Below are 26,021 nucleotides of genomic sequence, written 5' to 3' on the forward strand. Positions count from 1 at the left end.
GTCTGTCTGTCTGTCTGTCTGTCTGTCTGTCTGTCTGTCTGTCTGTCTGTCTGTCTGTCTGTCTGTCTGTCTGTCTGTCTGTCTGTCTGTCTGTCTGTCTGTCTGTCTGTCTGTCTGTCTGTCTGTCTGTCTGTCTGTCTGTCTGTCTGTCTGTCTGTCTGTCTGTCTGTCTGTCTGTCTGTCTGTCTGTCTGTCTGTCTGTCTGTCTGTCTGTCTGTCTGTCTGTCTGTCTGTCTGTCTGTCTGTCTGTCTGTCTGTCTGTCTGTCTGTCTGTCTGTCTGTCTGTCTGTCTGTCTGTCTGTCTGTCTGTCTGTCTGTCTGTCTGTCTGTCTGTCTGTCTGTCTGTCTGTCTGTCTGTCTGTCTGTCTGTCTGTCTGTCTGTCTGTCTGTCTGTCTGTCTGTCTGTCTGTCTGTCTGTCTGTCTGTCTGTCTGTCTGTCTGGCTGGCTGGCTGGCTGTCTATCTAGTTGTCGTTGTGCTGTCTTATCTCTCCTCTGTCTATGTGTGAACATGTATCTCTGGTGTATTTGTCTCTTTCAGCATCTCTCTCTGTGTTACGTTGTGGAATGAGAGCTTTACATGCACACTAATATTCTGGTAGATTATGAGGATTATGATACTGAGGCATTTATACCCCTCAATCCCGTTTACTGTTTTTCTGGACTATGGAAGTTTTGTGTCCATGGTAATACAGTATTTCTGAATATTCCAAGGAAACTATAAGAGAAGGAAGGGTCACACGTCACTGTGTAGTGTGGAAACCTTCAGTTCAGCCGATATTGAGTTGAATGGGATCAGCCGTCTCCTCGTTTATGACATTTAACCTCTTAACCCCTTAAGCTCGAGCGGTCCGGTACCGGTACGAGATTCATATCACGCCATAAATCAATCAATACAGAACGTATTAATTAATGTTGCATTTCTTTTTCAAATGTAGCCAAGAGTAAAGACCCTAACCCTATCAAAACAGCAGTCAAAGTGTATATTTTCAGCACTACGTTTCTTTACCAATGATTTTAAGTGTTATTAGTGAAATATGAGCCTATAAAAATCGAAGGATTTAGGCGGAAGTAAAGTAAGCTGTCATACGTGTGTGTGTAGTCCTATGAACAGGAAGACCCAGGGCTTTCGATGGGCTTTCAAATTTCATAAAACTACACTTCCCAGCTCACGCCAGCCCCTGTCAATCATCTGACTTCCAGCGTCACGCTTTAATTTTTTACGTGATTTTCAGGATCATATCTCACAAACCTGAACGTTATTTACCAATAACGTTTTCAATCAATCAGACCTTGTAGAAGTGGAGCAATCTTCCATTTACTTGGGTATGTACTTTTAGGCAAACTTTCTGAAAATATGGCTAGGGCTTAACTCATTGACCGCCGGGAATTAGCACTGCCACACTTTAAAAGATAGGAGTGCGTCACCTTGTTTGTAGAGCTATAACTATATTCTATATTATAGCTATGGATACAATACTATGGCCCATTTGACATCACCTATCTATCGTTCAATATGTGAAAAAGAATTAATTTCTTCATCCATACGTTCCCGTGTTATACCGTGGTGAATATAAGTATGGTTATAGCGTGGTCTGGGGTCATTCCTGAAGGGCTGAGTAATAGCCTTATACGTCAATTCTACTATAAACGTTGCCGTTTCTTGCCTGTACACGCTATTATTCCCAAATCAAATCTATATCATAGGTATTATGTTTCATCATGAATGCATGAAAGGAAGGGGGGGGGGGGTAGTTTCTGATTATTTGATTACCAGTAACGGCATTCGTATTGAACACTAAAAACGCTTATCAGCCCAATCGGTATAAAAGCATTGCACGATCAAGCTAAAATTGACGTCAGATAGTCCTTACCTGTGATCGGGAGTATTCCAAAAATAATATTCCAATTGTTTGATCGCCATCTGGTACATCCGATGTCCATTTGATCCACGACATAACCCACCACAACATATGGATCGGGGATATATTGACGCGCTTCAATGCAACCGGGAGAACCGCTAGACTGGCCCGACAAGGAAAAGTGAGCCCGGTGACATTTGACCGTTGCACAGGCCAAGATACAATGTTTCAAAGGGTGCTCGATACCGCCGTCTAGCTGGATGCGGCCGGTATTGCACTTTGGCGATCTCAGACTCATTCCCTATGGTAACACCAAGGTCCCTGGATGAATAATGAATACAAATATAAAAAAAAAAAAAAGGAAAGGAAAAACAATCAAATAACGAGTATACTCGTTGGCGTTCAAGTGTCGGCTCCCAATAACGAGTAAATTAGTTAAGAGGTTAAACAGGTTATTAACTTGGATTTCAGAATCATAGGCAATTTGTTGCTTTGTTAACTAGCTAACGTTTGATATATTGGTAGGCTGTACCGAATGTCATTTTTTAACATTCGAAGCTTCGATTGAAGTATTCGAACGAAGATTCGAATGTCTATAAAAAAAAATTACTTAAAAAAAATTGTAAAGCACCATACAGAAAAGGAAACTCTACTCTTTCTTCCCTACATTACATGACGGATCGCTACATTATGTTGATCCACCACAATAGAACACATTAAATAGCTTACATAAGTCTAACCAGCTAGCACTAATGTTATCTTTTTTTGCTCACGCCAATTCATGAGGCTATAGCCTGTAACTTGAGTGGCGAGACTAAACAAAAAAGACTAAATCGAGACCAAACAAAGACTAAAATGCTCAGACCTGTAGTTGACTAAAACGGCCTAAACGAAAAATAAATGAAGGTGACTAAATATGATGAAAACGAAAAAGGGCATTTGACACATGACTAAGGTTAAAACAAAAATTTAAATAGCTGACGAAATTAACACTGGTTGGAGCTGAGAGACAAAAGATGAATGGATGGGGGAGTGTAATGGGAGGGGGGGTTGAAACATGGCTGGGGGATTGTTTGAGGGAGGGGGGGGGGGGGGGGGGACTATTCTCCCACAATAGCTTGTATATCTTGAATTTTAATACAGGCTTCAATAGAACTGGCACCAACGACTGTCACCAAGCAGAGCGTAGAACGCTGGTGTTCTGACGTGACGATCCTTCCTTCTTCTATAGTTTCCTTGTTATAGAACGCTCATGGTATCCTGACGTGACGATCCTTCCTTCTTCTATAGTTTCCTTGTTATAGAACGCTCATGGTATCCTGACGTGACGATCCTTCCTTCTTCTATAGTTTCCTTGTTATAGAACGCTCATGGTATCCTGACGTGACGATCCTTCCTTCTTCTATAGTTTCCTTGTTATAGAATGCTCATGGTATCCTGACGTGACGATCCTTCCTTCTTCTATAGTTTCCTTGTTATAGAATGCTCATGGTATCCTGACGTGACGACCCTTCCTTCATCCTAAAATAAAAAGACAGGATCAGCCCAGATGACCTGTGCTTCATGTAAACACGCTCAACGCTCAGCCACTTCCGTGTCTTATCTGTGTTGTGATTCACCAGAGCACCTCCTGTCTCCCTCCACTCTCCACTCCCCCCCCCCCCCCCCACGGAGTGACACACGCTCACTCATCTCTCCATTCTCTACCCCCCCCCCCTCCTCCTCCTCCTCCCCTTCCTCCTCTCTTTCCATAGCACAGAGATGAAGAGGAATATGGAATGCAAGAAATACATAAGGTACCCTTCCCCTCCCCCCCTTCCATCCCAGCAGCCGTCTACACGCCACGCGCTGCGAGAGGCCGTGACACCGAGGGCCCTGACGTCGTAGACCGCGGGAAAATATAGATAGACGAGAAAATAAAACAATCAAATCATCACCAGTCACCAGAATTGGTTCCACCCAATTCTCATCAGGGATCACCTCTCGAGACGAGTCCGGTCCTCTGATAGAAAATTGGATCGTCTATCTCTCTTCTCACACGTTGCCCGTCGCCCGTCACACTGTCTGCGTCTCCGTGGCGACTGTGTGCGGTGTGGCGCTGAGAGCCGGTTGTCATGGCGTTTCACTCTGTGGTCTCTTCGTTTCTGTTCTGTGTCGTTTCAGTCCCGCGCATAAAGCACATGAGGAAACCGAAACAATGAGAAAGTCGCTGTGTTTTTATTTTTATTTTCGCTGTAGTGCAAAATGTATTCATCAGCTTTCACTCTTACCGTGTGCGTGTGTGTGTGTGTGTGCGTGCGTGCGTGCGTGCGTGCGTGTGTGTGTGTGTGTGTGTGTGTGTGTGTGCGTGCGTGCGTGCGTGTGTGTGTGTGTGTGTGTGTGTGTGTGTGTGTGTCAGGCTAACTGTGGCTCTAATTATATCCCGACTATACCGCTTTAACAGCTTTCTAAAAGCTTTCATTCAAATCCTTTCAAAATAGCTTTTCGTTTTGTTGGAAAGATTTCCGCCCATTCATTTCTATGTAAGTTGCTCGACCAGCGCCTACGCTTATCGTACCAGTCAACCAGCTGATAGATAGATGCTGCTCTACTAGTCAACTTCACCAGCTGATAGATAGATGCTGTCTGCTCTACTAGTTAACTTCACCAGCTGATAGATGCTGTCTGCTCTACTAGTCAACTTCACCAGCTGATAGATAGATGTTGTTCTACTAGTCAACTTCACCAGCTGATAGATAGATGCTGTCTGCTCTACTAGTTAACTTCACCAGCTGATAGATAGATGCTGTCTGCTCTACTAGTTAACTTCACCAGCTGATAGATAGATGCTGTCTGCTCTACTAGTCAACTTCACCAGCTGATAGATAGATGCTGTCTGCTCTACTAGTCAACTTCACCAGCTGATAGATAGATGCTGTCTGCTCTACTAGTCAACTTCACCAGCTGATAGATGCTGTCTGCTCTACTAGTCAACTTCACCAGCTGATAGATAGATGCTGTTCTACTAGTCAACTTCACCAGCTGATAGATGCTGTTCTACTAGTCAACTTCACCAGCTGATAGATAGATGCTGTCTGCTCTACTAGTCAACTTCACCAGCTGATAGATAGATGCTGTCTGCTCTACTAGTCAACGTCACCAGCTGATAGATAGATGCTGTCTGCTCTACTAGTCAACTTCACCAGCTGATAGATAGATGCTGTCTGCTCTACTAGTCAACTTCACCAGCTGATAGATAGATGCTGTCTGCTCTACTAGTCAACTTCACCAGCTGATAGATAGATGCTGTCTGCTCTACTAGTCAACTTCACCAGCTGATAGATAGATGCTGTCTGCTCTACTAGTCAACGTCACCAGCTGATAGATAGATGCTGTCTGCTCTACTAGTTAACTTCACAACCTGAGCTAACCCTTTCTCGCCCCTTCTCTCTGTCTTTCTCTCTGTCCACTGTGTTCTGCCTCTTATTTGTGTAGTGAAATGGTTTTAATGTGAAAGCTGCCCCCCCCCCCCTTCCCCCACTCTGAAACCCTGTCCTGACGTGAGTGTTTGTCGTCCCACTGCGCCCCCTGAAGGCCTGCCAGAGTGGCTACTCGCAGCACCTGGAGCACCTCCTGTTCTACGGGGCGGACACCGCTTCTCAGAACGCCTCGGGGAACAGCGCCCTGCACGTCTCCGCCCTGTACGACAAGGCAAGCACCCCCTGCTCCTGCAGGATTACCACAGTTCAGGGCTGTACCGAATAGTTCGAAGCTTCGAAGCTTTGTTCATAATGTTGACATTCGAATTCTAAATCAACATTCGATTTTTTTTTTATATATATATATAATATATATATTGTATGTGTCTATTCATTCTGTTTAAACAAATTTTTTTCTTCACAGTTGCAGATAAAGATTAGGCTATTAGGCTACATATTATAGTATTATACTATTATAGTATATGACTCGTCATACAAATTTAAATAAAACATTTATCATAAATGATGTAGCCTATCTGCATCCGCTTGGCACTCGGTGCTCCATCAAGACGTCACCATCACTTTCGTACCAACCGTGCCCTTATTGGATTATTTATGTTGACGAAACTGATTAGTTATATTTATTAAAGAAAGTTGATTATTTTTTTTATTTTTTTTAAAGACTCATTTAATCAGGGCGGCTACGTGGTGCAGTGGGCAAGGCGCTCACCACGAATACTGGAGACGCTGGGTTCGCCTGTTCGAGCCCAGCGCTCAACATTGCTTTCAGTTTAGCTGGTCGTCCGTACTAATACACATTAGCAGTATTAGGGGGTGGGAACCTGATGGGTGGGGATCGGGCGTTGTGGACAGCGACTCCTACAGGTCGGTTGGTGCGCCTGCGCAGTAGAATCAGGAAGCGATGGGGGCGGCGCCCCTCCAAAGCGCAGACCCCTGACGCTGAAAGATCGCGCCGCCCAATGAATCCAAAATGGCAATGTGGTTAGAAGTGGTGGAGAGAATAAAAGCCAGCATATAATGGTAGTGTCTGGTCAGGAACAAATTATAATGGTTGGATTATCCAATGGGGGGTCCGGGAGAGGGGGGTACGAGCTGGAGCATATGTGTATTTGTATATCCTATTGTGTGTTGTCATGTTTGTTTATGTGTTTGTTTAAAAAATAATAAAAAAAATAAAATACAAAAAGAAAGATCGCGCCGCGCAGGTGAAAAGATGCGACTGCTGTTACCTCGAGTATCGGAGGGGACTCGTGCTATGTATGACTTAGTCCACATTGCAGCCGGCTTGTGGGAGGCAAGAAACAGCGTTCGAGACAGGGGAGGGTTGAATTGGATGATGTGAAATTGGGATTGGAGAAAAATAGAAAAATGGGAGAAAAAGTGGATAAAAAAAAATACTCATTTTATCAGATTAATCACTTTATTCAAATTGAGGATTTAGTTTGAGGATATTTATAAAAAAGATTAAAATAAATATATATATATCTTTTTATTACAGACGTTCGAAGCTTCGTTCGAATACTTCGAATATCGAATACTTCAATAGAAGCTTCGAATGTTAAAAGATGACATTCGGTACAGCCCTACCACAGTTATCACTGTAGCTGTCCAGAGGAGACATGTTCAGACTGCAGACCAAAGTGTCCCACATTTGATTTGTTTGCTCATTATGTGACTCATTTACATTTTACATTTTTCTCATTAAAGGAACACGCCAAATTTGTGGGGAAATTAGCTCACCATCTTCTCCAGAGAGAGAGACAAGAAGATAGATACCAGTTCTCTCTCTGTGCGTTCAGTAGAAAGCTATCTGGCTGCACGTTAGCCTCGCTTATCACAATGAATGGAAGCGGACAGTGCGGACAGGCATTGTCCAACTAACACCTCTCCTGAAGGCTAACCGGCACTGTCCGTTTCCACTCATTCCATTTCATTTTTTATTATGTGAACACCCAAACTAAAATAAATCAGATCTGAGCAATAAATCAGAATTAAGCACTAAAGCCTGCAGTGTGAACGTAACTTTAGTGTGGTGTGTCTAAATCACCATAACAAATAGCTGTCTGTCTCTCTGTCTCTCTCTCTCTCTCTCTCTGGCCAATCAGGAAAGTTGTGTTCGAGTTCTTCTGTACAGAGGAGCCAATAAGGAGGCAAAGAACAAGCACGGGCAAACCCCTTTCCAGGTAAATAGTATCCATGGTAACACATCCTCATAGACCTGTCTATTTAGTCATATTTATGTTTGGAAAACGTTTTTGTTTCTTTGTTTCTTTGAAGGTAGCCGTAATGTCCGGACATTTTGAACTCGGGGAAATCATCAAAAACCATAGAGATTCTGATATAGGTAAGTGACATTCTGATATAGGTAAGTGAGATTATGACATAGTTAAGTGAGATTATGACATAGTTAAGTGATATTCTGATATAGGTAAGTGACATTCTGATATAGGTAAGTGAGATTCTGACATAGTTAAGTGAGAATCTGACATAGTTATGTGAGATTCTGACATAGGTAAGTGAGATTCTAACATGGGTAAGTGAGATTCTGACGTAGTTAAGTGAGATTTTGACATAGTTAAGTGAGATTCTGACATAGTTAAGTGAGATTCTAACATGGGTAAGTGAGATTCTGCCGTAGTTAAGTGAGATTCTGACATAATTAAGTGAGATTCTGACATAGGTAAGTGAGATTCTGAGTGTTGGCGTTACATTTCCCCTCCGAAGGAGGTAACTTTAAAGTAAGTGTTTTTCCGCCTAATCCCACCTCATGTCAGTCTTTGCACTAAGATTTCCTGAATCCGTCATCTGTTTACCCTCACCTCCCTTCACCTCCCCCCGTCATACTGAAGCCCACTGTCCTCCCTCGCCCCTCACCTTTGACCCCTCGCCCTTCTTTCCCCAGTGCCCTTTCTGGAATCCCCAAAGTACGTTCCCAAGCGCAGAGAGAGTATCCGCACACTGCCTCTCGCCCTGACCCACTCCCACCCCCTCCTGCGTGCTAACAGCGACATCAGCATGACCCAGCCTGAGCCTTTGGCCCCGCCCATCAAGGCCGCAACCAATCCCTTCCCTCGACAGGTACTGAGGGCCATAGGGATGCTTTCAAACTCCTTCCCTATTTCTGAGGGGTCTTTTGCAGTGTTTATACAGCAATTTCATCGGAATCATTAAATACTATAATGTAAATACACCTATACCCTTGCCTGTTATGATATTATGTAATGCCAGGTGGTACATCCTCTCAATACCTTAGTTGTACTTTTCCATTCAGACCAAATGGTCTTTTTGGGTTTTGTGACAGTAAGTAACAACACCTTGCCCGCTGAGCCTATGTGTGTGACTGTGACTTGTGTCAGAGCTTTGTTAGCGTGTGTAACTGTGACTTGTGTCAGAGCCTGGGTAGCGTGTGTAACTGTGACTTGTGTTAGAGCTAGGGATGTCCCGATCCGATCACGTGATTTTCCGAAGATCGGGATCGGCAAAAATAATAATAATATATCAGGATTTTAAAAAATAAAAGATTATTCAACAAACATGACCATGTTCACGTCTTAAACTCATACTGAGGGCTTAGTTTTGGTTTTAAATTGCATATCATCATTCATTTATTTATTGTCACACAGAGCAGAAGCATTTCCTTTGATTTAATTATACATCAAATTATTTATGTCAAGGATTGCAATGCCTTGCTTGAATGAAGTTAACTTTTCACCTGGATAACGTCAACATTCAGGGTGAATGTAATGTGAGAAATTGGGATGGAGAAAAAAAAAATATATATATATATATATATATATATTTAATTTTTTTCTTTTTTTGTTGTTGATCGGATCGGGAAAGATCGGTATCGGTAGATACTCAAAATCACATGATCGGGATCGGATCGGGAGCAAAACAATTTGATCGGGACATCCCTAGTTAGAGCCTGGGTAGTGTGTGTAACTGTGACTCCTCTCTCTCTCCAGGGCCAGCGCAGAGCCTCAGTAGGGTGTGTAACTGTGACTCCTCTCTCTCTCTCCAGGGCCAGTGCAGAGCCTCAGTAGGGTGTGTAACTGTGACTCCTCTCTCTCTCTCCAGGGCCAGCGCAGAGCCTCAGTAGGGTGTGTAACTGTGACTCCTCTCTCTCTCCAGGGCCAGCGCAGAGCCTCAGTAGGGTGTGTAACTGTGACTCCTCTCTCTCTCCAGGGCCAGCGCAGAGCCTCAGTAGGGTGTGTAACTGTGACTCCTCTCTCTCTCCAGGGCCAGCGCAGAGCCTCAGTAGTGTGTGTAACTGTGACTCCTCTCTCTCTCTCCAGGGCCAGCGCAGAGCCTCAGTAGGGTGTGTAACTGTGACTCCTCTCTCTCTCCAGGGCCAGCGCAGAGCCTCAGTAGGGTGTGTAACTGTGACTCCTCTCTCTCTCTCCAGGGCCAGCGCAGAGCCTCAGTAGGGTGTGTAACTGTGACTCCTCTCTCTCTCCAGGGCCAGCGAGAGCCTCAGTTGGGTGTGTAACTGTGACTCCTCTCTCTCTCCAGGGCCAGCGAGAGCCTCAGTTGGGTGTGTAACTGTGACTCCTCTCTCTCTCTCCAGGGCCAGCGCAGAGCCTCAGTAGGGTGTGTAACTGTGACTCCTCTCTCTCTCTCCAGGGCCAGCACAGAGCCTCAGTAGTGTGTGTAACTGTGACTCCTCTCTCTCTCTCCAGGGCCAGCACAGAGCCTCAGTAGTGTGTGTAACTGTGACTCCTCTCTCTCTCTCCAGGGCCAGCGCAGAGCCTCAGTAGTGTGTGTAACTGTGACTCCTCTCTCTCTCCAGGGCCAGCGCAGAGCCTCAGTAGGGTGTGTAACTGTGACTCCTCTCTCTCTCCAGGGCCAGCGAGAGCCTCAGTTGGGTGTGTAACTGTGACTCCTCTCTCTCTCCAGGGCCAGCGAGAGCCTCAGTTGGGTGTGTAACTGTGACTCCTCTCTCTCTCTCCAGGGCCAGCGCAGAGCCTCAGTAGGGTGTGTAACTGTGACTCCTCTCTCTCTCTCCAGGGCCAGCACAGAGCCTCAGTAGTGTGTGTAACTGTGACTCCTCTCTCTCTCTCCAGGGCCAGCACAGAGCCTCAGTAGGGTGTGTAACTGTGACTCCTCTCTCTCTCTCCAGGGCCAGCACAGAGCCTCAGTTGGGTGTGTAACTGTGACTCCTCTCTCTCTCTCCAGGGCCAGCGCAGAGCCTCAGTAGTGTGTGTAACTGTGACTCCTCTCTCTCCCTCTCCAGGGCCAGCGCAGAGCCTCAGTAGTGTGTGTAACTGTGACTCCTCTCTCTCTCCAGGGCCAGCGCAGAGCCTCAGTAGTTGTGTAACTGTGACTCCTCTCTCTCTCCAGGGCCAGCGCAGAGCCTCAGTAGGGTGTGTAACTGTGACTCCTCTCTTTCTCTCCAGGGCCAGCGCAGAGCCTCAGTAGGGTGTGTTAACTGTGACTCCTCTCTTTCTCTCCAGGGCCAGCGCAGAGCCTCAGTAGGGTGTGTAACTGTGACTCCTCTCTCTCCAGGGCCAGCGCAGAGCCTCAGTAGGGTGTGTAACTGTGACTCCTCTCTCTCCAGGGCCAGCGCAGAGCCTCAGTAGGGTGTGTAACTGTGACTCCTCTCTCTCTCTCCAGGGCCAGCGCAGAGCCTCAGTAGTGTGTGTTAACTGTGACTCCTCTCTCTCTCTCCAGGGCCAGCGCAGAGCCTCAGTAGGGTGTGTAACTGTGACTCCTCTCTCTCTCCAGGGCCAGCGCAGAGCCTCAGTAGGGTGTGTAACTGTGACTCCTCTCTCTCTCTCCAGGGCCAGCGCAGAGCCTCGGTAGGGATGAGGAGCTCCAGCAGCCCCAGGGTTCGCACTCGCTCCCCGTCCAGAGGGAGGGGAGGAGGAATGAGTGACACGGAGGAGAGGCATCGCCAGCCGCGGGGAAGACAGAGGTCAGGCACCCGGCGGGAGGAGGCCGTCCTCTCAGTCGTTCACAGTCTAGGCATTTAGCGGGCGGTGTTGTCCGTCAAACCGTCTAACGACGAGTCCAACAGGAGAATGAGCACTGCCATTGATTGATTGATTGATTTGTTGTTAAGGGGATGCAGACCAGAGAAAGACTTTCGTCTTGTTTACATCAGGGTCCCCCATTTTCAATTCATCAGGACATACAGATAGACAGTACTGCTACATCTATACATTTACGACATACCAGATTTGCAAATACAGTACTGTTTGTGATACAAAACTAAAACCACACTACCCAAGGGTTAACCCTTTCACAACCACACTACAGAAGGTTAACCCTTTCACTACCACACTACAGAAGGTTAACCCTTTCACTACCACACTACAGAAGGTTAACCCTTTCACTACCACACCACTACTTCTGTAGTGTGGTAGTGAAAGGGTTAATGCAAGAATCACCAACATAGCAAGTATGGAGGGAAGATTGTGCCCAGTCACTACCCTGAGAATAACACGCTTATAATAGCAGTGGCCTGCAAGTATAACTAAGCAAAGTAAATTTGCCTGGTTAAATAAAGGTTAAAAAGGATAGAATACATGAAGAGGTATACTATTATATTGTATAGCTTCTCATCTTGTGTTGCTGTGTAGCTTATTATCTTGTGTTGCTGTATAGCTTATTATCTTGTGTAGTTTCTTTAATAGTTGTCATACAGAAGTACAGAATACTTTTATACAAAATGTTTCTTACTGTGTAGCTTATTATCTTGTGTAGCTGTATAGCTTATTATCTTGTGTTGCTGTATAGCTTATTATCTTGTGTAGCTTATTATCTTGTGTTGCTGTATAGCTTATTATCTTGTATAGCTTATTATCTTGTGTTGCTGTATAGCTTATTATCTTGTGTAGCTTATTATCTTGTGTTGCTGTATAGCTTATTATCTTGTATAGCTTATTATCTTGTGTTGCTGTATAGCTTATTATCTTGTGTAGCTTATTATCTTGTGTTGCTGTATAGCTTATTATCTTGTATTGCTGTATAGCTTATTATCTTGTGTAGCTGTATAGCTTATTATCTTGTGTTGCTGTATAGATTATTATCTTATATAGCTTATTATCTTGTGTAGCTTATTATCTTGTGTTGCTGTATAGCTTATTATCTTGTGTTGCTGCATAGATTCTTATCTTGTATAGCTTATTATCTTGTGTAGCTTATTATCTTGTGTTGCTGTATAGCTTATTATCTTGTGTAGCTTATTATCTTGTGTTGCTGTATAGCTTATTATCTTGTGTAGCTTATTATCTTGTGTTGCTGTATAGCTTATTATCTTGTGTAGCTTATTATCTTGTGTTGCTGTATAGCTTATTATCTTGTATAGCTTATTATCTTGTGTAGCTGCATAAATTCTTATCTTGTATAGCTTATCATCTTGTGTTGCTGTATAGCTTATTATCTTGTGTAGCTGTATAGCTTCTCATCTTGTGTTGCTGTATAGCTTATTATCTTGTGTAGCTGCATAGATTCTTATCTTGTGTTGCTGTATAAATTCTTATCTTGTATAGCTTATCATCTTGTGTTGCTGTATAGCTTATTATCTTGTGTAGCTGTATAGCTTATTATCTTGTGTAGCTGCATAGATTTTCATCTTGTGTAGCTGTATAGCTTATTATCTTGTGTAGCTGCATAGATTTTTATCTTGTGTAGCTGTATAGCTTATTATCTTGTGTAGCTGTATAGCTTATTATCTTGTGTTGCTGCATAGCTTCTCATCTTGTGTAGCTGTATAGCTTATTATCTTGTGTAGCTGTATAGCTTCTCATCTTGTGTTGCTGCATAGCTTATTATCTTGTGTAGCTGTATAGCTTCTCATCTTGTGTTGCTGCATAGCTTATTATCTTGTGTTTTGACATGTTGTTCTGTTTCTTTGTCTGTCCGTTGGTTGTTTATATTTTCTGTTTAGTTTATACTTTAGCCCTTTCCTTTGTTTTTAGCTGTGCGACTTACTGTGAAGCACTTGACAAGTTCACAAGTGTCATGTCTAAATGTGCTATACAAATAAATTTGATTGATTGATTGATTGATTGATTGATTGATTGATTGATTGATTGATTAAGGCGAGACACTGCAGGTGAATAGTCAAATATACTTTTTTTGTTGATTTTGAGATTTTGTTATATTTTGCTTCCTAAACATGTCTTCTATGAAACTAGTGACAATAAAACGTCAATAACACACATTTAGTTGTTTATTTTACATCATTTTGCCTTATTGCATCCATAAATGTGCACATATTTAATGGGGAAGTGCCTCATTTGCATATATAAACATACATTTCAGAAAACTTGCAATATATTTTTTCTTAGTTTATATGTACATAACAAATTGGGAAAGTTTCATAGTGATATCTATTCAAATATTTTTTGCCTATTAGGGGGTACTACACTGTACTACACTGTTTGTAGCCTGTGTGTAGTTCTGTTCAGTTCAATAACATCATTATTATTATTATTCAGTTATCAGGCATGTGTTTAGGTTGTCTATTACTAATGGTTTGATTAGGTAATGTGTTTGTAAATATCTGTTTAAAAAAAAAAAGTATGGCATTTTACAATACAGAACTTTGAAGGCGTTTTCCCAAAAATGAGTTTTAAGAGTTTTTCCTCATACTCTGAGCCAGAAATCTCCACTTCAGTAGCACTCACATACACCAAACCTTCCAGTTCTATTCATATCTATGTTCTGAAGGTATTTACAGAAGGGTTTGTTGATATCGCATTCATACCCTGATTTATATCACATTTTATTCCTAAAAACATGGCGAAATATGGAATTTTACCATGAAAATTGACTGAATGGAGTATTTTCTGATTTATGGAGTGATAAAAAGAGATATCCAAAATCCCCTCTGTAATAACCTTTGGCTCTAATATGTCAACAAAATGAAACTATAATTTTGAAAATGGCTTTATCCAATGTTCAGATTTCTGTCCTGGAATTATATGCAAATTAGTGCATATTTAAGTAGATCATGCCTCATTTGCATATTTAAACATACAATTTCAGAAAACCTGTAATACAAAAAAGTCTTGTCTTAATATAAGTAATCAACTGGGGAAGTTTCATTGTGATATCTATTAGTTAATTTCTTTACCCTATTCACCTGCAGTGTCTCCCCTTAATTGATTGATTGATTGATGTAGCTGTATAGCTTCTCATCTTGTGTTGCTTGTGTGATTTCATTGACTGTCATGGTCTATGATTTATCACCCATCTTCCTCTCTAGTGGTGGTGGTGGTGGCGGTGGTGGTGGTGGTGGTGGCGGTGGTGGTGGTGGTGGTGGTGGCGGTGGTGGTGGTGGTGGTGGTGGTGGTGGTGGCGGAGGCGGCAGCGGCGGGGGTCAGATGAGGCGTATGTACAGCGCGGTGCCGGGGCGGGTGTACGTTGCCACCAAGGCCCACTCTGCGCACGGAGACCGAGAGCTCACCCTCAGCAAAGGAGACAGAGTCAAAGGTGAGATAGACTCGCGGGGCGAGAAGCAGTGACCTCCATGTTGACGACGCGACATTTGTCGCCTTTATTTCCCCCTGTGACTTTTATTTTCCCCCTCATGTCTTCCTCTCTAAATCATTTACTCCAGTTAAGTAACCCATCGTATTAGAGCTCTGGTAAAAGTCCCCCGTCCCAAAATCAGACTTGAAGTCTATACAATGTGTCTATACATCAAAACTATACAAGGTAGAACTACCTTAAAACGAACCCCTCTCTCTCTGTCTGTGTCTTCACCCCTCAGTGCTGAGTGTGGGGGAGGGTGGTTACTGGGAGGGGACGGTGAAAGGTCGGACGGGCTGGTTCCCTGCAGACTGCGTGGAGGAGGTGGCCCCGCCCAGCAAGGACACTCGACCAGGTGAGAGACGGCGGCTAAGTTTCCATCCAAACCTTAAAAGAAAGTCAGCAAAAGAAAACGTGAACCGGTACTGTGTACAAACCGGGACAGTTTCACTTAACTTTCTGTAGTGTGGTTGGGAAAGGGTTAACCCTTTGTCGTGTGGCAGTGCAAGGGTTAACCTTCTGTATTGTCACAGTGAAAGGGTTCAATCAAATCAAATCAAATTTATTTGTAAGGCACGACAACATGGGCCAGACACGTCTTCTTTAAACAAGTCGAGAAGAAACATCACAATGAATCAAGAACAAAACAAAAACACCACAAAGTCCAAAAATTTTTAAATAAATGAATGCAACACTCAGACACGTGAAGGTAAGGAAAAACTCACTAAAACCTAGCAATAGAAAGAAATGCACCACAGGCAATGTGGAGGAGAGAAACCTTAGAAGGGCCGTTCAAGGGGGGATCTCCCTTCTTAGATGTCGGTGATAATAGTGTTCAGAAAAAATAAATAACGCACATCCTCCGTTTGTTGGTGCTCAGCCAAACTGTAAAAACAGTAATATATGAGAACAAAGCGGGGCTCGCAACTCACTTGTAGTTCCAAGGTGATAATAGTGTTGCAATAAAACAGGCGAGACAGTTGGTAAGCAGCATGCACACATATTATGTGTAATAAAACACAGATAAGTGCATGCAATAGTTAACCCTTTGGTATCTGGTAGTGTGGTAGTGAAAGGTGAGACGGCAGCTAAGTTTCCATCCAAATGTTCAAAAAGTCAGCGAAAGAAAACGTGAACCAGTACTGTGTACAAACCAGGACAGTTTCACTCATTAATAGGCTAACCCAGTGTATTTTTACAGTCTCACGTTGCTATTCCTGTTCCTGCTCCCAATACTCCCCTTGAACCTGCAGTCTCATTTAAACAACCCACATATGGTTGAAGGCAGGAAGGGTCTGGGGTTGATTCACCTGAATGTCTAGCATTGAATGGCATGTAGAATGGCATGTAGAATGTCAGCTACACAGATATCTTAGTCTCTTGACTGTTATGTTAAGTCACATGTTATGAAATGTAATGATTTGATTTATTATAAAATTATGCAAATAATGTACAGAGCTAAAGCAAAGTTACTCCCGGACAGTGTGCAAAGGTTTTTTTCAATACATGAAAGAAAATAGGATTTGAGAGACATTTGTAAATGTACTGTTCAAAAAGCTAAGAAAGCGATTAAAAGGAGGTGTATTTCTATTGTTGGGGTTAACTTGTGGAACAATGCTGATATACATTTAAGAATGAGTAATTCGCTTTTGTTAAGAATATAGGACATGCAGGCATATAATAAGCATTATGCTTCAGTCTGTACCTTTTCAGTCACTGCCTGAATCAAAGATTGTTAGATGATTGTGTATATTGTATTGTGTGATGACTGAATAAACTACTACTACTACTACTACTACTACTACTACTACTACTACTACTACTACTACTACTACTACTACTACTACTACTACTGAGTCTTGGCTGAAGAAGTCTGATGATAGTGACACTTCTATAGCCTTGAACCCGTGTAACATGTAAATGGTAAATTGTGCATTTATTTAGTGCTTTTATCCAAAGCGCTTTTTATAATTTTGTTTCTCACAGTTTACCCATTCACTCACACATTCACACACCGACGGCAGAGGCGACCATGCAAGGTGCCGACCTGCTCATCGGGTGCAATTAGGGGTTAAGTGTCTTGCTCAGGGACACTCTTCGACACGCTGCCCCGAGAGGAGGAGCGGGAATCGAACCGGGGGACCTTCCGATTACCAGGTGACCGCTCTACCTCCTGAAACCCCTGTCTGTTTAGAATAGACGGAATTGGAAGGAGAGGTGGAGTGGCTCTTTATGTAAAATTGGGTTTCTCTGTCACGGTGGTGAATGATGTCACTGTCCTGTCCCAAACTGTTCTGATTTGGGGCCTAACACTCGATGTGGTGGTGGGCTATAGACCCCCATCTGCTGACGCTCCGGTGACAAGAGAGCAGGTTTATTGTCTCAGTATCTGATGTTGAAGTGATTGTTATGGGTGACTTCAATCTTGATTGGTTGAGTAATACTTCTACAGTAGGTTACCTCAAGGAGGTTAGTGGTATATAGTGGTCCATAAAAAGACATGTTTTAAAAAGACATGCTAGGTTTCGACCAAGATACTGGCATTACAACTGGAGTTGGTCCCTTGACCAAGGTACTGGCATTACAACTGGAGTTGGTCTCTTGACCAAGGTACTGGCATTACAACTGGAGTTGGTCCCTTGACCAAGGTACTGGCATTACAACTGGAGTTGGTCCCTTGACCAAGATACTGGCATTACAACTGGAGTTGGTCTCTTGATCAAGGTACTGGTATTACAACTGGAGCTGGTCCCTTGACCAAGGTACTGGCATTACAACTGGAGTTGGTCCCTTGACCAAGGTACTGGCATTACAACTGGAGTTGGTCCCTTGACCAAGGTACTGGTGTTACAACTGGAGTTGGTCCCTTGACCAAGGTACTGGCGTTACAACTGGAGTTGGTCTCTTGATCAAGGTACTGGTGTTACAACTGGAGTTGGTCTCTTGACCAAGGTACTGGCATTACAACTGGAGTTGGTCCCTTGATCCCTTTTCATACCGGCAAACAAGGTTTCTGCCAGTGATAGATGGTCCCACCTTGCGTTTGCCTTTTCACAGTCACATACTTGTCCATTTTCTTGCAAATTATGCACAAGACTGGAAGTACAGGGCCGCAAAAGTTAGTAGGCCTGTTCTGGATCGAAGTTTTTTCAGAGGACTTTCACTCTGAAGCTCAGACCCTACATCCACATCTTGAGCTGCAGAACACGTTGTGGCCCGTTTCTCAGCTGTATCCAAGCGCTTTTTGTCGATAAAACGCCTATAGCAAGTAGCGTGAAAAACCAGCATCTCCAGGAACATTGCCAAACTCGATCTCTAAACAATGTTTGTATGTCTCCGCAATGGTAACTTACGATTTTCGCCTGGCAAGCTAAGCCACCGTTCGACGCAGTTTCTATATCTATCCCACCGTGTCTGTGTAAAATATTGTACATTTTCTTTCTGAACGGACGTGAGATGCATATAACATTCTTTAGAAACCTTTTTGCGTATGTTTGTTTTTGTTTTGCTGCCATTTTGACCAGGGCCCTGTTTCATGTACGTGGTTCAACTAAGTCGATCAAGATGTCCATTATCCAGCTTCAGTTAACCCGATGTTCGAAGCCGGGATTTTCCTGTTTCACAAAGGTGGATTCAGTCTCGTTAACTCAAGCCAGACTTGCGAGTCAGGCTAAATGCGCGCGGCCGTTTTAGGTGAAAAGCCAGCACGTATCGATGGCAGAGATCCTGATTCTCAACGGCATTGATTGATTAATTGATTTAAGACTTTATTGACAGATTGCAATACGGCTCAATCGCCTCGCCGACAAGTTAAATGCGTTATCTATAGGCTAATTCTAAGTCCCTCATTACCTCAATCAATCAGATTCTATTTCTTTAAACTTGCCTGCTGGATTGAATAATCAAATGAGATCTTGCTAGCGAAAATTATTAGTTAACTGTTATACAGAATTACGATACGGCTCTCTTACCCATTGATTGATGTATAGTCAATCTTTAACTTATCTCCAATGTGGTCTAACGGGTTGTTCTTTTGACTTTCACACGGACGACCGGGGTTCAAGACCCTAGTCTTTTCCTTCTTTTTGCAATATAGGAATAATTCAATTTGGTGCACGTTGAGAGCTATATAAAGAATGACATCCTCAATGCATGTAGATTTATAATATTTTAACTTAAAACCAGGCTACTTTGGCGTATAATCATTAATATTATATTCAAAACAATCATATTGGAAACACCGGGATTTGAACCCCGGTCGCTGGATTGGCAGGCTTGAGCACTACCGCTGGGCCACTGGGCCAGATCGGATAAATTCATTGTTTATACATTAATGAACGAGAGACCCGTGTTTAGAATATCCTTTGTTTTGAATGAAGTTTATCTCTTTATCCTCATTCATTAATGTGACGTCAACGGCTCATTCAATTTCTCAAATCCGTCAAACAGCGCATCTCATCAGACATCTTAATCCCAGTTACAATTAAAATAACCACATCATGTGTACATCGCACGAGCGAGCGCCACCGTCGCCACGGTATATATAACGTGCATTATTTAGGACAAAGTGAATTTAATATCAGCATTTTGGGTCTATTTTACATTTCAAAAGCCCCCTCTGGAAGAATGGAGCACAAAAACGTAATTCAGAATGGTATAATGCAGATCGTAGACTGTGGGAATAGTTTCAGGAAACGGGCTGTCACTTCTTTGCGGGGGCGTGGCGATAGTTCAGGCTAACTTGAACTTGAACTCTGCTTTCGACCAGGCTCAAACTTTTGGATATGTTGTCATGGTGATTTGGAAAATCCACGTATATGAAACCGGAAAGTCCGGCTAACCCAGTTATCCAGCTAAAGTTATCCGGCTAACTCAGTTATCCAGGTACAAGAAACAGGGCCCAGGTCTTACTCGAAAAAGAGATCATTGATCTCAAGTGACTACCTGGTAAAATAAAGGTTAAATAAAATTAAACATCCGAAAGCCCTGAAACGGCACTGGTTTCTTCCACAAAAAACGTTTTTATTTATTATTAAACAACGTGCACATTTCAAGAAATGTAGAATAAAAGAACATCATCTTTATTTTAAGGAAATTAACAGAACCTGATGAACAGACACTCTGGGGATCCATCCCATTGGTCTTCATTTAGACAACCTAGAAGCACAGAAACACAGGAATGACTAATCAAACTATTATTATTCATCACTAGTTCTTATTCATATCATAAAAACTTTTGGAGGCGTTAAAAAAACATTTGATTTAACAATTCTTTTTACCTACATAAAATGTAATGATTAATAATCTGAACAGAAGGAGATCTGCTTAGCCTTTTAATAAACATTTATCTGATGCTGGTCATTTGTTTGATAATAATTATACATGGCCCTCTCTTAATAATCAAGATCATGTTCATATTGTGAGGCGTGCCTCTCAGTTTCCCTTTCAGCCTTTCTCTACTAGTGTTGCACTGCGTTCCACTGATACCAGGACATCAACTGGAGAGGATAAACTGCACCCTTTGTTCTCAGGGAAGCTGCTCCAGCAGGCTTTCTTTGTCAGCAGGCATAGTTCTCAAATATATACATAAAGGTGGATATAAGTGACTGTTGTAGAAATGTGTCTAACCTCATTCTAACCTCATTCTAACCACATTCTAACCTCATTCTAACCTCATCTAACCTCATCTAACCGTATCTAACCTCATTCTAACCTCATCTAACCTTATCTGACCTTATCTAACCTTATTCTAACCTCATCTTGTGAGAACTGGGGTCTGGAGCACAGCCCAATTGCTGAATACACGAGAAGAGATAGGAGCGGTTTCAAGGGTGTTTAATGTCAATTGAGCAACACAGGAATTGGGGGAAATAGAACGGGGTTATGTTCTGTCTTGTGGCTGCCGCGGCGGCAGTGAGCGAGCAAGCGGTCCTGGTGCTTGTCTTGGGAGCTGCTGGGTTGCAGCGGGAGAACAAGTGTTCCTCTTCGGGAACAGGTGACGTCCAGGCAGGGACGGCGGTCCTCTGGGGCACAGGAGAGAAACAGGTTAGAGTAGGCAAACACACGTTGGTATCTAGCAGAGCTTTCGGCAGAGACGTCGTACCTGGGCAGTGGTAATTAATACCACGACAGCTTCTGGTCAGCGTCGAGGTGTAGAAGTAGTCCCCCCATCAGGGAAGGATTGAGTGCAGCTATGGAGAGTGGGGTGCTTGAACGCGTGCGAATTAGGGGGATGAAATACAGCTGGGCGTATGAGGGTAAAGGAAGGGGTGACTGGAGAAGGAGAGGATGAGGAGGAGTGTGCAGTGGATGGAGAGGGGGATGAAGAGGAGCATGTGGAGGACGTGAGGGGAAAAGGAGGGGAAGTGAAGTAGGCCCGTGCTGTGATTATGACACATCTAGCCTCATCTAACCTCATCTAACCTTATTCTAACCCCATTCTAACTTCATCTAACCTTATCTAACCTTATTCTAACCACATTCTAACCTCATCTAACCACATTCTAACCTCATCTAACCTTGTCTAACCTCATCTAACCTCACCTAACCTCATTCTAACCTCATCTAACCTTATCTAACCTCATTCTAACCTCATCTAACCTTATCTAACCTTATCTAACCTTATTCTAACCTCATCTAGCCTCATCTAACCTCATCTAACCTTATTCTAACCCCATTCTAACCTCATCTAACCTTATCTAACCTTATTACATGGCGTTTTAACATTCGCCGAAATGCTTGATTGTGATTGGTCAATAGCGCTCGTCAGAGGTCCGTTATTACTCGATAACGGACCTCTGCCGAGCTATAATGACCGCTGTGCGCAGCTGTAGCAATCAAGCCCACTGACACACACTGCATCAGTGCAGTCATGAAAGCTGCTCAGCATATGCACAGCTGCACTCAGTCATCAGTGCAATCAGACCACAGACCTGCCGGCGATGACAGCGCGGAGCGACAGAACAGAACTGTGTCTGCATTTGATCTCGTCTTGTCGATGGTGTAAAATGAATTAGGTATATTGTTAGTAAGTTAGCCATGTAATAAGCGGGATAATGTATAGCCTATACTCGGTCATTGTCGCAAAATAATTGACCTTCATTACGTTTAAAACACCTCGGCGAGGCGCCTCTGTGTTCTAAACTCTGTGTCGGTCAATTATTTTGCGACAATGACCTCGTAGCTATACATTATCCCTTACTTATTCTAACCACATTCTAACCTCATCTAGCCTCATCTAACCACATCTAACCTTATCTAACCTTATTCTAACCCCATTCTAACCTTATCTAACGTCATCTAACCTCATCTAACGTCATCTAACCTCATTCTAACCTCATCTAACCTCATTCTAACCTCATCTAACCCCATTCTAACCTCATCTAACCTTATCTAACCTTATTCTAACATCATTCTAACCTCATTCTAACGTCATCTAACCTCATTCTAACCTCATTCTAACCTCATCTAGCCTCATCTAACCTCATCTAACCTCATTCTAACCTCATCTAACCTCATCTAACCTCATTCTAACCTCATTCTAACCCCATTCTAACCTCATCTAGCCTCATCTAACATCATTCTAACCTCATTCTAACGTTATCTAACCTCATTCTAACCTCATCTAACCTCATTCTAGCCTCATCTAACCTCATCTAACATCATTCTAACCTCATTCTAACGTCATCTAACCTCGTTCTAACCTCATCTAACCTCATTCTAGCCTCATCTAGCCTCATCTAACATCATTCTAACCTCATTCTAACGTCATCTAACCTCATCTAACCTCATCTAACCTCATTCTAACCCCATTCTAACCTCATCTAACCTCATTCTAACCTCATTCTAACCCCATTCTAACCTCATCTAACCTCATCTAACCTCATTCTAACCTCATTCTAACCCCATTCTAACCTCATCTAACCTCATCTAACCTTATCTAACCTTATTCTAACCTCATTCTAACCTTATCTAACCTTATCTAACCTCATTCTAACCACATTCTAACCTCATCTAACCTCATCTAACCTCATTCTAACCTCATCTAACCTCATCAAACCTCATCTAACCTCATTCTAACCTCATCTAACCTTATCTAACCTTATTCTAACCTCATCTAACCCCATTCTAACCTCATCTAGCCTCATCTAACATCATTCTAACCTCATTCTAACCTCATTCTAACCTCATCTAACCTCATTCTAGCCTCATCTAACCTCATCTAACCTTATTCTAACCTCATCTAACCTCATTCTAACGTCATCTAACCTCATCTAACCTCATCTAGCCTCATCTAGCCTCATCTAACCTCATTCTAACCTCATCTAGCCTTATTCTAACCTCATTCTAACCTCATCTAGCCTCATCTAACCTCATCTAACCTCATTCTAACGTCATCTAACCTCATCTAACCTCATCTAGCCTCATCTAGCCTCATCTAACCTCATTCTAACCTCATCTAGCCTTATTCTAACCTCATTCTAACCTCATCTAACCTAATCTAACCTCATTCTAACCTCATCTAACCTCATCTAACCTCATCTAACCTCATCTAACCTTATCTAATCTTATTCTAACCCCATTCTAACCTCATCTAGCCTCATCTAACCTTATCTAACCTTATTCTAACCTCATCTAACCACATTCTAACCTTATTCTAACCACATTCTAACCTCATCTAACCTCATCTAACCTCATCTAACCTCATCTAACCTTATCTAACCTTATTCTAACCTCATTCTAACCTTATTCTAACCTCATCTAGCCTCATCTAGCCTCATCTAACCTCATCTAACCTCATCTAACCTTATCTAACCTTATTCTAACCTCATCTAACCTCATTCTAACCTCATCTAACCTAATTCTAACCTCATCTAACCTCATTCTAACCTCATTCTAACGTCATCTAACCTCATTCTAACCTCATCTAACCTCATTCTAGCCTCATCTAACCTCATCTAACCTTATCTAACCTTATTCTAACCTCATCTAACCTCATTCTAACCTCATCTAACCTCATCTAACCTCATTCTAACCTCATTCTAACGTCATCTAACCTCATTCTAACCTCATTCTAACCTCATTCTAACCTCATCTAACCTCATTCTAACCTCATTCTAACGTCATCTAACCTCATTCTAACCTCATTCTAACCTCATCTAACCTCATTCTAACCTCATCTAACCTTATCTAACCTCATTCTAACCTCATTCTAACCTCATCTAACCTCATTCTAACCTCATTCTAACCTAATCTAACCTCACCTAACCTCATTCTAACCTCATCTAACCGTATCTAACCCCATTCTAACCTCATCTAACCTCATTCTAACCTCATCTAACCCCATTCTAACCTCATCTAACCTCATCTAACCTCATCTAACCCCATTCTAACCTCATCTAACCTCATCTAACCTCATTCTAACCTCATCTAACCTCATCTAACCTCATCTAACCTCATCTAACGTCATCTAACCTCATTCTAACCTCATTCTAACCTCATCTAACCTCATCTAACGTCATCTAACGGCATCTAACCTCATCTAACCTCATCTAGCCTCATCTAACCTCATCTAGCCTCATCTAGCCTCATCTAGCCTCATCTAACCTTTCTAACCTCATCTCACCTCATTCTAACCTCATCTAACCTCATCTAACCTCATCTAACCTCATCTAACGTCATCTAACCTCATTCTAACCTCATTCTAACCTCATCTACCTCATCTAACCTCATCTAACGTCATCTAACCTCATGCTAACCTCATCTAGCCTCATCTAACCTCATCTAGCCTCATCTAGCCTCATCTAGCCTCATCTAACCTTTCTAACCTCATCTCACCTCATTCTAACCTCATCTAACCTCATTCTAACCTCATCTAACCTCATTCTAACCTCATTCTAACCTCATTCTAACCTCATTCTAACCTCATAATTATAATTTATCTCGTTACATAGGAAGCCTTTAATCTCCAACATGACCTAAATAATTATCAATGAATCTCCAAACTATCCTGTCTAGCTAAATCAGTGGAATTATTGGTAAATAACTACTGTAGCTCACAGCATTTCTTTAGTTAGAGTTAGAGTCTCATGAGGTCGCATTCATGCGAGTGCATGGGATTCATTTTCTTCAAAGTCAAGGACACGGAGCTCGTTCCGTCTCACGCGCACTTCAACAGTGACACTGAGAGCTCGTTCCGTCTCACCTACAGTACGGCCCCCGCCGGCGGTCTCATGCGCACTTCAACAGTGACACGGAGAGCTCGTTCCGTCTCACCTACGGCCCCCGCCGGCGGTCTCATGCGCACTTCAACAGTGACACAAAGAGCTCGTTCCGTCTCGCCTACGGCCCCCGCCGGCGGTCTCACGCGCACTTCAACAGTGACGGACGATAAGCAGAACAGCATCATGCTCTCGAGTCTCACTTCACTGAAACAGATGATGACGTCAGCAGAGTCAACAGGTTAATTCATGTTGACATTGTTACATTTTATAATATACTGTGGCAGATCTCACCCCCCCTCTCATGGTGGATATGTGAAGGACGGTAGATATTATTGCCACGGAGGGAGTAGAGACAATTAGGTAGCTGATTAGTACTGATAGAACACACCTGTGCATCATTTAGTTCACCCACATCTCACGTGCACACACCCCAGACACACACACACACTACAAATACACTAGGTTAGTCAGAGGTAAGTTGAGTGGAGGTGAGGTTGGAGTTGTGACATACTGTAGAGAGAGAGATTGAGATATTGGGAGTTGTGTAAGGTGAGAGGTAGTGAGAGGAGAGGTGAAGGCGAGAAGGTGTTCATTGTGTACTGGACCCTGGACTGGCTGAGAACCCCCCTTGTGTACTGACCCTGGACCGGACGACTACCCTGAGTATAGAACAATCCCTTTTTGTGTACGAGAGCCTGTTTTGTGTTTTTGACCATCGGACTGTATTACGACCATTCTCTTTGCCTATCGAACTGAATTCTGCCCTTATTCAATACATATTCTTATTGATTGATATTGCACTTGTGTGGACATTTGATGTTGAATGGAGGCTGCTCACAGCGCATTTGTCGCCGGGCGGCGTGTTTGATTGATTGATTGAAAAGTTTATTAACAGATTGCAGAATGGGTACAGTACAGTACATCTCAATACATACAATTGTTAAGGGGATGCAGACCAGAGAAAGACTTTCGTCTTGTT

At 42.9% G+C, this 26,021-nt stretch overlaps 1 pseudogene across 1 annotated transcript in view; it reads left to right on the top strand.

Annotated features, from left to right (window-relative positions):
* LOC311235445 (SH3 and multiple ankyrin repeat domains protein 1-like) overlaps nucleotides 1-26,021 on the top strand; it is a 114,859-nt pseudogene that overhangs the window by 33,514 nt on the left and 55,324 nt on the right. The window contains exons 7-14 of the transcript in view: nucleotides 3,615-3,656; nucleotides 5,434-5,550; nucleotides 7,445-7,522; nucleotides 7,617-7,683; nucleotides 8,242-8,417; nucleotides 11,120-11,253; nucleotides 14,659-14,780; nucleotides 15,061-15,174. The product of the transcript in view is annotated as an SH3 and multiple ankyrin repeat domains protein 1-like (transcript). The remainder of the gene's footprint in view (nucleotides 1-3,614; nucleotides 3,657-5,433; nucleotides 5,551-7,444; nucleotides 7,523-7,616; nucleotides 7,684-8,241; nucleotides 8,418-11,119; nucleotides 11,254-14,658; nucleotides 14,781-15,060; nucleotides 15,175-26,021) is intronic.

Source organism: Notolepis coatsorum (genome assembly GCF_963971535.1).
Source record: "Notolepis coatsorum genome assembly, chromosome: 10".
Lineage (NCBI taxonomy): Eukaryota > Metazoa > Chordata > Actinopteri > Aulopiformes > Paralepididae > Notolepis > Notolepis coatsorum.